The 12,635-nt window shown below is 42.9% G+C and overlaps 1 protein-coding gene across 3 annotated transcripts in view; it reads left to right on the top strand.

Moving 5' to 3' along the window:
• Nucleotides 1–12,635, top strand: part of SEMA3D (semaphorin 3D) — a 241,906-nt gene that overhangs the window by 56,586 nt on the left and 172,685 nt on the right. The window contains exon 2 of one of the 3 annotated variants that reach the window (XM_061582313.1): nt 4,292–4,384. The exons of the other annotated variants lie outside the window; for them this stretch is intronic. The gene's annotated coding sequence lies outside the window, so the exon portion shown is untranslated. The remainder of the gene's footprint in view (nt 1–4,291; nt 4,385–12,635) is intronic. 3 annotated transcript variants of the gene reach the window in all.

The raw sequence follows: 12,635 nt of genomic DNA on the forward strand, positions 1-12,635 counted from the left end.
TCTGCTTTTCACAGATGACTATCAAAAGTGGGGTGGAAGGACGATTTACTCAAAAAGAGATGTTATCTCGACAGGGAACTGTTTGCTAAATCCTCTCCCAAGTTTTAGTGTTCGCATGCTTGGCTTTGTTTGTGCTTTCTCCTCGAGGAAAGTTTAAACGGTTCCTGAGTCAATAACTTGGACTGGCAATGAGTAGCGCTTTGTAACAATGGAAAGCAATAACCAGCAACTTCTCTGTGCCTTATGAGGCACAGAGTTGAATGTTGATGAGCCTTTTTCAAGCAGATTGAATCAAGACAGTGTGTGTGTGTGTGTGTGTGTGTGTGTGTGTCAGAGAGAGAGAGAGAGAGAGAGAGAGAGAGAGAGAGAGAGAGAGATTCTAACCCTACTAAATGATGAACTGTTGATAGAACGCCACCAGGGGTTTTGAAGAGCTCACTCTAGATGGGGAGGAATCTTGCTTCTTGCTAATCTGAATGGAAAGATTGCATTTATTGGAAGCTGGAAAAGCCCACTCAATAAAGTCTCCCCACCCATCCCCAATAATAATTGTCCCTTAAATGTTGGGCCAAACTTAAAGCATGCCAAATGGCATTGTGGCAAGAGTTCAATATTGTACATTCCTCAACATAAATTAACATAGTAACAGTACAGATGTCGGCTCATTTTCATTATTAATCTGTGTTGATGTTCACATTTTGCCCGTGCTTTTCAAATTGTGTAGATCCTCAATTTAAAGCTCTCATTCGTGGAAGAGAAGCACAAGGAAGTGTTGATTTGGCAATGGCAGCACGGCAATTGTGGAACAAAACATTCCAATTTCACCATATTAATAAAGCAATAATAATAATAATAATAATAAATTTAATTTATGTGTCGCCTCTAGGCGACGTACATACAATGAATATGGCAGAATACAATACAAAAATACAGTGAAATAATATAAATTATAAGAACAAACAATACATACTGTGATGAGTTCGCGAGGCACTTCCAGGATAAGATCGCATGCATTCGCCGGGACTTAGACTCCAATGTTATGACAGTGAGTTCCAACGAAGCATCCAGAACGCGGTCTTGTCCTTATTTATTGGATGAGCTTCAGTCTGTACAGCTTGAGGATGTTGACAAGATTCTTGGACTGGTGCGGGCGACCACATCTGTTCTGGACCATTGCCCCTCTTGGCTGGTGAAAGCTGGCAGGACCGGAACCGCCGGCTGGGCCAAGGAGATAATGAACAGCTCTTTGAGAGAGGGAGTGGTCCCTGACTGCCTAAAAGAGGCGGTAGTGAGACCGCTCCTGAAGAAATCCTCTTTGGACCCAGATAACCTGAACAACTATAGACCTGTGGCGAATGTTCCGTTCTTGGGCAAGGTACTGGAACGGGTGGTTGCCGGCCAGCTCCAGGGGCTCTTGGATGACACTGATTATCTTGATCCATTTCAATCCGGTTTTAGGCCCGGTTTTGGCACCGAAACAGCCTTGGTCGCCCTTTGTCGGGAGAGGGACAGGGGGAGTGTGACTCTGTTGATTCTCCTTGATCTCTCAGCTGCTTTTGATACCATCGACCATGGTATCCTTCTGGGAAGACTCACGGAGTTCGGAGTTGGGGGTACTGCTTGGCAGTGGCTCCGCTCCTACTTGGTGGGTCGCCACCAGAAGGTAGTGCTTGGGGAACATTGCTCGATACCCTGGACTCTCCATTGTGGAGTCCCGCAGGGATCGGTACTGTCCCCCATGCTTTTCAACATCTACATGAAGCTGCTGGGTGCGGTCATCAGGAGTTTTGGGCTGCGTTGTCATCAGTATGCTGATGACACGCAGCTCTATTTCTCCTTTTCATCCTTCTCAGGTGAGGCTGTTAACGTGCTAAACTGTTGCCTGACCGCGATAATGTACTGGATGGGAGCTAACAGACTGAAGCTCAATCCAGACAAGACTGAGACGCTGTTGGTGAGTGCCTTCTCTGCTCAGATGGTGGATGTTCATCCTGTTCTTGATGGGGTTACACTCCCCTTGAAGGAACAGGTTCGTAGCTTGGGAGTTGGGAGTTGGGAGTTGGGGGTACTGCTTGGCAGTGGCTCCGCTCCTACTTGGTGGGTCGCCACCAGAAGGTAGTGCTTGGGGAACATTGCTCGATACCCTGGACTCTCCATTGTGGAGTCCCGCAGGGATCGGTACTGTCCCCCATGCTTTTCAACATCTACATGAAGCCGCTGGGTGCGGTCATCAGGAGTTTTGGGCTGCGTTGTCATCAGTACGCTGATGACACGCAGCTCTATTTCTCCTTTTCATCCTCCTCAGGTGAGGCTGTTAACGTGCTAAACTGTTGCCTGACCGCGATAATGTACTGGATGGGAGCTAACAGACTGAAGCTCAATCCAGACAAGACTGAGACGCTGTTGGTGAGTGCCTTCTCTGCTCAGATGGTGGATGTTCATCCTGTTCTTGATGGGGTTACACTCCCCTTGAAGGAACAGGTTCGTAGCTTGGGAGTTCTTTTCGATCCTTCCTTGTCTCTTGAGGCCCAGGTGGCCTCGGTGGCACGGAATGCTTTTTACCATCTTTGATTGGTAGCCCAGCTACGTCCCTATCTGGACAGTGACGACCTCGCTTCAGTTGTTCATGCTCTGGTAACTTCTAGATTCTACTACTGCAACGCGCTCTACGTGGGGCTGCCCTTGAAGACTGTTCGGAAACTACAGCTAGTCCAGAATGCAGCGGCCAGATTGTTGACGCGGACCAGAAGGTCCGCTCATATAACACCTGTTCTGGCCCGTCTGCACTGGCTTCCTATTTGTTTCCGGGCTAGATTCAAAGTGCTGGTTTTGACCTATAAAGCCCTACACGGCATGGGACCGCAATACCTGGTGGAACGCCTCTCCCAATATGAACCTACCCGTACACTACGCTCAACATCTAAGGCCCTCCTCCGAGTACCATCCCATCGAGAGGCTCGGAGGGTGATGACTAGAACCAGGGCCTTTTCAGTAGTGGCCCCCGAACTGTGGAACAGTCTCCCTGATGAGGTGCGCCTGGCGCCGACGCTACTATCTTTTCGGCGCCAGGTGAAAACCTTTTTATACTCCCAGGCATTTTAAAGTGTATTTTAAACTGCATTTCCGTATTTTGGATGTTGTTTGGTTCGTTATTATTTGTTTTTTTTGTTTTGTTTTTTTATTATTTATTGTATTTATTGTATTTATATATTGTGCTTGTTTTTATCTTTTTGTACACCGCCCGGAGAGCCTTCGGGCTTAGGGCGGTATATAAATTAAACTAAATAAATAAAATAAATAAATAAAAATTGCTGGCACCACAGTTATTTTGGATTCCAGGCACATCCCTTTGTTGGACTGACATGGCCTCTGGCTGCATACACACTATACACATAAAGCACCTTTAAAGCACATGACTTTCCTCAAAGCATCCTGGGAACTATAATTTGTTAAGGCTGCTGGGAATTGTAGCTTAGTGGTGGGTAAATGAAAGTTCCCAGGATTCTTTGGGGGAAGCCATGTGCTTTAAATGTATGTTGTGTACGTAGCCTCTGTTCCTTTTTTGTTTTCAATGTGCCACATAAAAGTACTCCCAACAGTGTCATCTTGGTTGTACTTTATCAAGCAGAGATGATAAGAAAGCTGGAGTAAAGCCACACAGTGGCTGTGTGCCACCAGTCCAGTTACACCTTAGCAGTGCTGCTGGATCTTGTGGCTCAGCCTTTTTATGTGATTGCTTAACTTTTTAAAAAGTTCTTCCATGTAAATTTTACATATTTTACAAATTCTGCCACTCATTTTGAAGTCACGCATTCTTTAATACCTGCTTTGTTACTGTCACGTTGTGGGGTTTGGATGGGTAGACTTCTATGATGGTTCAGAGTTAAGCCATTCTCTGGAACTTCCTGTGTATGATTCTGCGAGGCATTCATCTCCATCATCAGAACCTTAAGTGAGAAGCAGGTTTCACAGAAACCAGATAACAAACTCCTGCTAAAGACAAGTTTGGAGGTAAGGGAAAGTTTTGATCAAAGTGCTGTTTGCTTTGCTCACCTCAGTGGTGTGGAAGAAATGAGCACATTTCCCTAAATTGCTGCCAAGCTAGAAGGGAAACAATAAAAGTTATATTTTGAGGAATTTGGCCAAGATTCAAAAGAAACACAGATGTACCTATAAATTAGGGTTAGCAACACATTAAAATATTATTATTTTATCACTTGGGTGTTTATTAACAAATGGAGTGAACTTGATAGATGAGAAGTCATTTAATTTTCTTCCTCTTGTTCCATAGATTTGAATATGAAGAATTATATCCCTGTCTAACATGGGTGACATTCTGCAAAATCAGGCTTGAACAACTAATGAGCCACCATGCCAAGCTGAGGTGATCAACTATGTTCTCTGACATGATACATGTTTGGAAAGCCACCTCATGCTCTGTTTGATTTTTGCAGTCCCAGGCATTTATTTGTGGAGCCCCTGGGAGGCTAGTGTGGGTTGTTGCATTCAGCTTGGTGAATCTGCATTAGGACTTAGAAAGGGGCTAAATTGTTCCCCATCCCACTAAGATAGCAGAGATATCTTCCATTCTTCTCCAGAGATGTTCCATGTAAATTTAAAATTTTCATAAAATGCATGCAATTTAAATACACATTTTTATGATTTAGGGAAAAAAACCTGCAAACAAACTGGATGGAATGAACCTCTGCTTGAATGCTTGCAAAACTGACAGAACGGAAATAGGTTGATCCATTCACCCCAAAGTCTGAAGATTAAAAGTTTTACCTTACCTGCAATTAGCAATGGGGCTAATGCATCCCCGAACTGCAGCTGAGGAGGAATTCGCTGAGGGGCCAGGTCAAGGTAGCCTGCAATGTAAAAGCCTACCCCTGATAGGTTAACATTGGTGTAGTTTGTGTACAGATGTATGTTTCTCTGTTTTTCTCATTACTTGCCACTTGTTCTCCCGTGAACACATCACTCTCTCACCCTACCGGTGGTGGGGGTAGGGAGTCTGCATTCACTTTCTGTTTTAATTTCAAGGCCATCTCCGGACATGATTATTTCATAGACTCATTTTGCCTTTCAAGAGGCAGTTTTGGAAATATTCTGCAAGCCACAAGTCTCTTGCTGTCTTGAAAGAGAGATGCTGGGAAGTTGACACTTATCTATCCAGTATAAAGAAATATGGACGTGGCCGTTGCAGAGAATAGTCACTTACAATTCCTACCTTTATGCATATGGGATAAATGTGTAAGATGAGGGAAGTGCATATATCCCCACACTGAGATGCAGATTATCCCTTCTGTGAATAGAATTAATGTTGCATTTTTCTCTCCCTCTGCATAAGACCTAGTAGGGCATGTAATGTGTGCGTGTGTGCATGCGTTCATGTAGCGTGAGTCACTTTCACTTTCTCCTGTCACTCCCTCCATGATTTATATTGATCGGTGGGCTGGTGCTGGTTCGAAAGCATCCCTTTGACCCAGTGGGCTGGTATCTATTAGAGTTCAGTCTTTGTCCGCTAGCAGCTGCTTTCTGATCCATTTTTCCCTCTTGCAAAAAATATTGATATTAATATTGATAAATGAAAGGAAGTAGCAATAAAATTATCATTCTTAATATTGATATATTAGTGGCAGATTTTTTTTTTTAAATCCATTTTTACCCCCCTGCAGAAAATCACTATATAAAAATCTGATCTGCAACTATAGAAAATAAATGAATTAATGGAAAATTCGATACCAAATCCGAATTGGGCAGAATTCTAGCATATCCCTAATTGACATATGAAGCTGCCTTATCTACTGAGTCAGACCATCAGTCCCTCTAGCCCAGGATCATCTACTGCAGCTCTTCAGAGTCTTGGGATAGTGTCATTCCTATCCTACATAGCAACTTCCCAGGGAAGGGCCGCAGCTCAGTGCATAGCTCTGAAGGCCATAGCTTCTGCCTGCCATACAGCTGCTAAATGCATACAAACCCTGTTTTCCCCCAAATGCCAACCCTAAACCAAAGCCTAGGCTGCCAGCCTGTACCTACTTACCTGGAAGTAAGCCCCAGTAAGCACAAAAAGACTTACTCCTCAGTAGACTTGTATACCATTGCACTGTACATTAATTGTACAGTGAATTCTTAACAAGTCCCTGGTTGTTAGTGCCTGCAAAGCAGGAGACATGTCTAAGCCTCTTTGCAAAATTTTCACATTTGCGTTGGAGGGGGAAGATTCCTTAACATTCACCCGCACTTATTGTGCAGTGGTATTTGCAGAAAATAATGTCTAGACCAGCCTTTCCCAACCAGTGTGCCTCCAGATGTTGTTGGACCACAACTCCCATCTTCCTGACCATTGGCAATGCTGGCTGAGGCTGATGGGAGTTGTGGTCCAACAACATCTGGAGGCACACTGGTTGGGAAAGGCTGGTCTACCTCATCTCAGGAGAACCCAGCATAGGAACTATGCATCCTGGTTGCTAGAAGAAAAGAAAGGCAAATTTAAGATTCCAAGGATTAGGAAAAAAGACAGAACCAGGAAGAGTGCACTAAAAGGGAGGGCAAAATAGCAGCTTTTTAGGACTTGATGGATTCAAATTGCCTGTTGTCCTAACAACTCACTTCAAAATCACAGCTCTGACTTCACTCATTGGCAAATAACACTGATAGGCAGGAACAGCCAGGCTGCCTCATTTCCCAGAAATGTCTTAGAAGTCTGCTTGCATATTTTGCTCCATAACTTTCTTTCTAGAAGGGCTAAGAGACTTCCTTTTCTTAAAAAATGAAAGCTCCGATTCTGGGCTACTCTCTGGGGGTGTCACTGAATGGCGCCCATGGGTGAGCCCTGATTTATAGCATTGGTACATTTTAAATGTACATTTGTGATACTCAAATACTTTTCCACAAATATTTTCAGTCAGAGCTAGATCTGACCTACGAATGACCTTCTAGTGGCCCACCGACAATCTGCCATAATCAGGTGCCTCTTCTTATCTTGGAAAAGTGGTGTAGCTCCTTTTGGTGTGGCTCCTTTGGCAAGAGGTCTTAGAGCTTCCTGTTTCCTGAGCCACTAAGACCTTCTAGTAGTGGCACCCACTAGAGGGAGGAGAGGTGATTTTCCATCATAAGTGAAAGGTTTTCCACTTTCCACATCTAGCAGTGGATAGGAGGAGATGCTAATGCTGTTTATCGCCAACAGTACAGCACAGGGCGAGAAGAGGAAGCTCTCTTTCCACCCCTGTGCTACAATAGGGAAGAAGCTCCTCCTGGGCTCCTCTGTTGATTGGAAGAGAGCCTGTCTGAATGTGTGGGGTGTGTGCTAGTGTGTGGTCTGCCTGTGTGTACAACAGGGATGGACAAACCTATCAGTTTGGGTTTATCTCAAGGTTTTTGTAAAGACCTCATGAAAATTCATAAGCATTGTAGTGTAAATTTCCCCTAATATACATATTTTTGTATGAAATCTTGCCCAATACACACATAGGATATGTGGAGTATTGTTTACGGTTAAGCGGTACACACATTTTGTAAAGTAAATAAATAAATAAATTGGCAAAACAATTTCCCATGATATAATTATTTTTGTATGTTATTTTCAGTAATATATTCATTTTGTACACACTTTCCCCCAATATATGCATTTGTATGCATATTACTTGGTTGGAAAACTGCACTGCAAAATTCAGAGAAGTGCAAATTTCAGGATTGCTGTATTTCACTTCTCATATTGTTTCAAAAAGTGCAAATTAGATCGGTTCATCTATAACTGATTTCTTCCCCCATACCTAGTGTGTGTGCGTATGTGCGTTGGTCATTTTGGCCGTGTCCACTTTGGCCATTCCCAATACTTGCATGCAGATCTCAGAGGCTTGGCCAATCCTCATCATGGCTCACAGGCTGACAAAGCTTAGCCACTCTTGCTTTAAATGCAGGTAATTTTTTAAGGAATTGTTACTGGGTGCCAATTTTTTCATTCAAATGGCTTGCACATGGAAGCCTCTTTACCATGCACAAGCCCCTGAGCTTGGGAGTAATTAGTTACAAAAAATGAATTACTTGTAATTCATTACATTTTTGAGGAACGAGTGGGTAATTTCTTTACATGTTGATTGTAATAGGACAAGGAGTAATTTTATTACTTTTGAGGAGTAATTGTAATGTTTCCAGCATTTCTTTTAGGCATTACTTGGGGGGGGGAGCAGGGGAAGTCTTCTGCTCCTCTGATTTGTGGATGAAAAGCGTGTGCCTCAAACTGGGCTTCTGTGCAGTGTCGCTCTTCCCTCGTGCTCTGTGGGTGGGTAGGAGGCGATGAGGGGGGAGGAGGACAGTGAGATGGGTGGAGTGGAGAAAACAATTGTTTTTAAAAATGGACGGTGATGGAGAAGAATGGAGTGGAGGGAGAAGGAAGCCGGACAGCAAGAACATGGATAAAGGAGGAGAAGGAGGCAACAGTAGAATGGAGATAAAGAACTGTGGAGGTGAAAGATGACAGTTTGTGTGTGTGTGTGTGTGTGTGTGTGTGTGTGTGAGAGAGAGAGAGAGAGAGAGAGAGAGAGAGAGTTGATGGCAGGGCAGGGTCTGGGAGGTGGTTAAGTGAGAGAGATTATGCTTACTGGCTGAGTGTGTATGTGTGTGGGGGGGTTGCACTTGGTTTGACATGCAAAGATCTGAGTAGTGGCCTCTGCCTCCCTCCCCACCTCCCTTTCAAGTGAAGAGCTCACCACTGCTATCTTATGGATAAAAATAATTATTCTACTCAGTGTGTGTGTGTTTATTTTTAATGTGTTTTCGGTGACTAAGGTATGCAGCAGCCAAGGCCAGCACCTTGTAGGCACTCTAGTTTTTTTGTTTAAGTAACTGAAGTGTAATTGTAGTGATCACGTCTGAGTAATGGTAAAGTAATCAATTCCTTTCAGAACAGTTATAATTGTAATGGTAATTTATTCCTTTTTGGGGCCATGTAACAATAATTGTACTTTATTCCTTTTTCAAAGTAATCTTCCAAGCTCTGACAAGCCCTGACATTTGGACTGAGGCGAAAGAGGTTCAAACAAGCAAACAAAAAACAGGGTGTGAATACAGCCTTGCAAATACATTTACACAGGTTACTAGCCTAGCAAAAAAAAAAAAATTACTAGCCTGCCCACTCACAAGTAAACAGAGAATTAAAAAGCAAATTAAAATTAAAAACTGCTGCTTATGATCCATGCCCTGCTGTAGCAGAATTCTTATTTAAAAAAGAGAGACGATACAGAGAACCAGACATCATAGCATACAGGAAGAGAGATTTTGTTAAGATTTTTTTTCAGAAGGACTTGTAGTTTGTAATCACCCTAAGAATTGTGTAATGTGCCTCTATTTTCTACCGTTTTTATCCAATTTCATGAAAATTCCATATCTCTAGGTAGTGTTTCAGTGGCTTCCAATTTGACGTTGTGTTCTTGGTTAATTGCTTAAATTTTATGTGTCCAACTGTGTCCACTGGGTGTCCAAAAGCTAGGCCTGGGTGTCCATTTGGACTGCAACTATTACTTAAAAAATGCCTTATTTAAATCTATCATGCACAACTGCTCTCCTCCAGTTGCCAATTTCCTGTTTTCTTTTATCTCCTTTGCTCTTGATGATATCACACATAGAGTTTGAATTGCCTTGTTAACATTTTCCTTGATGTCGCTGAGAGAGACGAGAAATAAATTGCCTGTACTTAAAGGACAAAAGCAGAACAGGATTAAATTCATTTCCAGGTCCTACGTCCTTTAACTTGGTTTCTATCCGGTTTGCTTTCCATTGCTTAAGAGCATCAGAGGATGTAAAGCATGCAAACAGCATAACAAACCATATCTCAACAGGCAAAATTCACAAGAACTACTGTGCGGAATCAATCAAATGCACAGAATGATATTTCTATTGGTCTAAGATGATGAGTGGCTTTCTTATGCCCGACCCGCAGGGCGATTTGTGATCCTGTGAGAATGTTACAGCTACCAAGAGTATCAGTTTACCAAAGTAGTTGTGAATAGTGGTAGTGGAGATAAGGGGTTGGGAGGAAATTTGACATTGTAGTTGCTGTGCTTTGACATCAGAAGGCCTCTTGTGAGAACAGCACCACTTTGCCAACAAAAATACAGATAGCTCTTAATTGGAAGTTAGTATTTGTTGAGCAGCTCCTTAATGTCTAATAGTCCCATTCAGTTTTGCTTTCTCTGGCCATATTATTATTACTAAGAGGAGATTACAAAAGCGGAGAGGTTGCCCTGGATTGTGCTGCTCCATAGTTCATGGAGCAACAGTGTGGAACAAAGTGTTCTGAAACAATGATGCTTGTCAGCACCTAGGAGGTTACATTAGACCAATAATATTTGCATCTCACCCTAAACTCAAAGCTGTTTACAGTACAATGGGAACTGCCATTATCAGAGTTCCCCCATCCGACTTTAACAGACTTACTACCTACCAAATACGTGCTACCTAACATAGAGGTGGCATTCAAGTCAAGAAATATTATTGTGCAATCTACCCTGCCACTCCATCCTTGGCCCCTCCCATCAGATTAATTATTATATCTGATATTCTCCATCTTTGCAGAGAGAATTTTGAAGCAGCAACTCTCTGAGCCTGGTTTCCGATTCATTCTTTTTTTTTTCCGATTAATTTTTTTTAAAATTCACTTTGAAATCATTGATAGTGTGAGTGATACTTTTATCAATCTACTTTCTATGTGAGCTCTTCAAATGTGTGTTCCCTTTCACTGATGTCAATGAAGTGTTGATTGTAACTAACAGACAGAAAGCAGCAGGGGGGAATGAAATGTTGATTGTAAGCAGCAGGGAGGAAGACACTGACTTGATTATCTACCTTAAACTGATCTGCAATTCACTTGAAAAGGGATGTAAACAGGCAGTAATCAGAATAAAGATTGATACCAGTGGAGACTTGTGAATAAATAGTAAATATAATATTGATAATTCTCTGCAAAGCAAAAAAAAATAAAATTGGAGGAGACTGGAAAAATGAAAAGGTATCAGAGGGAAAAGAAATTGGATTGTTAATGACCACTAGGGGGGCACACTTAAAAATAAAATGTAGAAAAGGAGAGGATTCCATCCCTGCTTTGCACACATTGGAGAGAAGGTCTGAAAATGGCCAGCTCTCCCTCTTCAGACTTTCTTCCTAGTGCAGGGACAGCAAGAAGCAGGACTGATGGGAGCACAACAGGAGGGGAGGGGATAGACGGTGTGGCCCTCCTCCACACAATTGTAATCATAGCATTTAAATGACCAAGGCTCTAATCCTAAGCCCAGCTGCTGCCCGACGAGGCTCAATAGAACAGAGGAGCCAATGCCACATCCTCAACACTGCCATGGAAACTGGACCAGGCGGGAGGTGGTAAGACCAGCAAATTGCTGTGCCAGTGAGGCTGGCTCAGGATCCAATGATTCTGAGGATTTCTGCTGGCTGCCACCAGCAAGGATCCCACTAGCGGCACTTATGCCTGCCCATTCAGCTGGTGGAAGGCAGAGCTCTGCATGAAAGCAGATGTGGGCCAGCCGGGCTGGGCAGAAAGAGACCTCTGCCCAGTCCCAAGCCCACCCAGGCTGACCCAAAGTGGGTTTAGATTGCACCCTAAATAGGCTACTCAGTCAGAGTGAACCATCTGCAGACCAAAGTCAAATCACCATGACTGAGACATCCTGAAACAATAACATGTATTCAATTTCTTATCCCAGAAATTAATGAAAGGGGACGGTCCTTTCAAAAACACTCTACCCAAAGTGCTTTCATTTATCAGTCATGAATTTGCTGCCAGTCAGCTTCACTGAGGAACCTCAAGTTTCAGTATTCGGAGGGTGGGGACGACAATGTTTCTTACCACGCTGTTCTTAATTCCATAAAACTCTGTTGTGCCCCCAGTTAACATTTTCCCCATGTAGTAAAAGCCCCAACCTCTTTAACCTGTCATCATAGCCTCCTCTTAACCCTTGTAATTGCTTTTCTGTCCCCTTTCCAGCTCTGCAATATGTGTTTTTGAGACGTAGCAACCAGAATTAGACCAGAGCGAATAACAATGAAAGCATATAAGAACTGCTGAAATGAAATCTAAAATTGGCATTCTGCTGCTGAATTCATTAACAGCCACAGAAACTCCAATAAAGTAGCAAAGATTTTTAATATATAAGCATGAATATTTACCTCAAAGTATAATAAATGTAACAGGGGAATGCTGTAGAAGAGCCACGGAATATTTGAAGATAATTTTGATGAGTGGAAGTGCAACACAACAACAAAATGTTGTTTATTTGGATCTCCTGGGCCCAATTTATAGAACTAAAGAGCAGTGCCTACGCTTGAAATGCACCCTTATGGAGACTGCATCTCCCAAAGTAGTTTCCTTCAGCAATTTTTAGCATGAGATCACAGCCTGAAAACATGAGGGGATGTGTTCATATGTGGTGCGAATTATCCCAGATGTGTGGGAAGCCATTTTATATGCAGTGCTAGGATGTGTTCTCAGGTGAGCTCAAGCTGATGTGTGGGGATAGTGAGCTCCAGCAGACCTGACCAGTGTCATGTGTAAGCTGAGGTTATGAACTCTAGAATATTTCCTCACAATCCTCTGAGAAGCGCAGTGGTTCTTTGGCTGG

The sequence above is a fragment of the Rhineura floridana genome, chromosome 8 (genome assembly GCF_030035675.1).
Source record: "Rhineura floridana isolate rRhiFlo1 chromosome 8, rRhiFlo1.hap2, whole genome shotgun sequence".
In the NCBI taxonomy this organism is placed as follows: domain Eukaryota; kingdom Metazoa; phylum Chordata; class Lepidosauria; order Squamata; family Rhineuridae; genus Rhineura; species Rhineura floridana.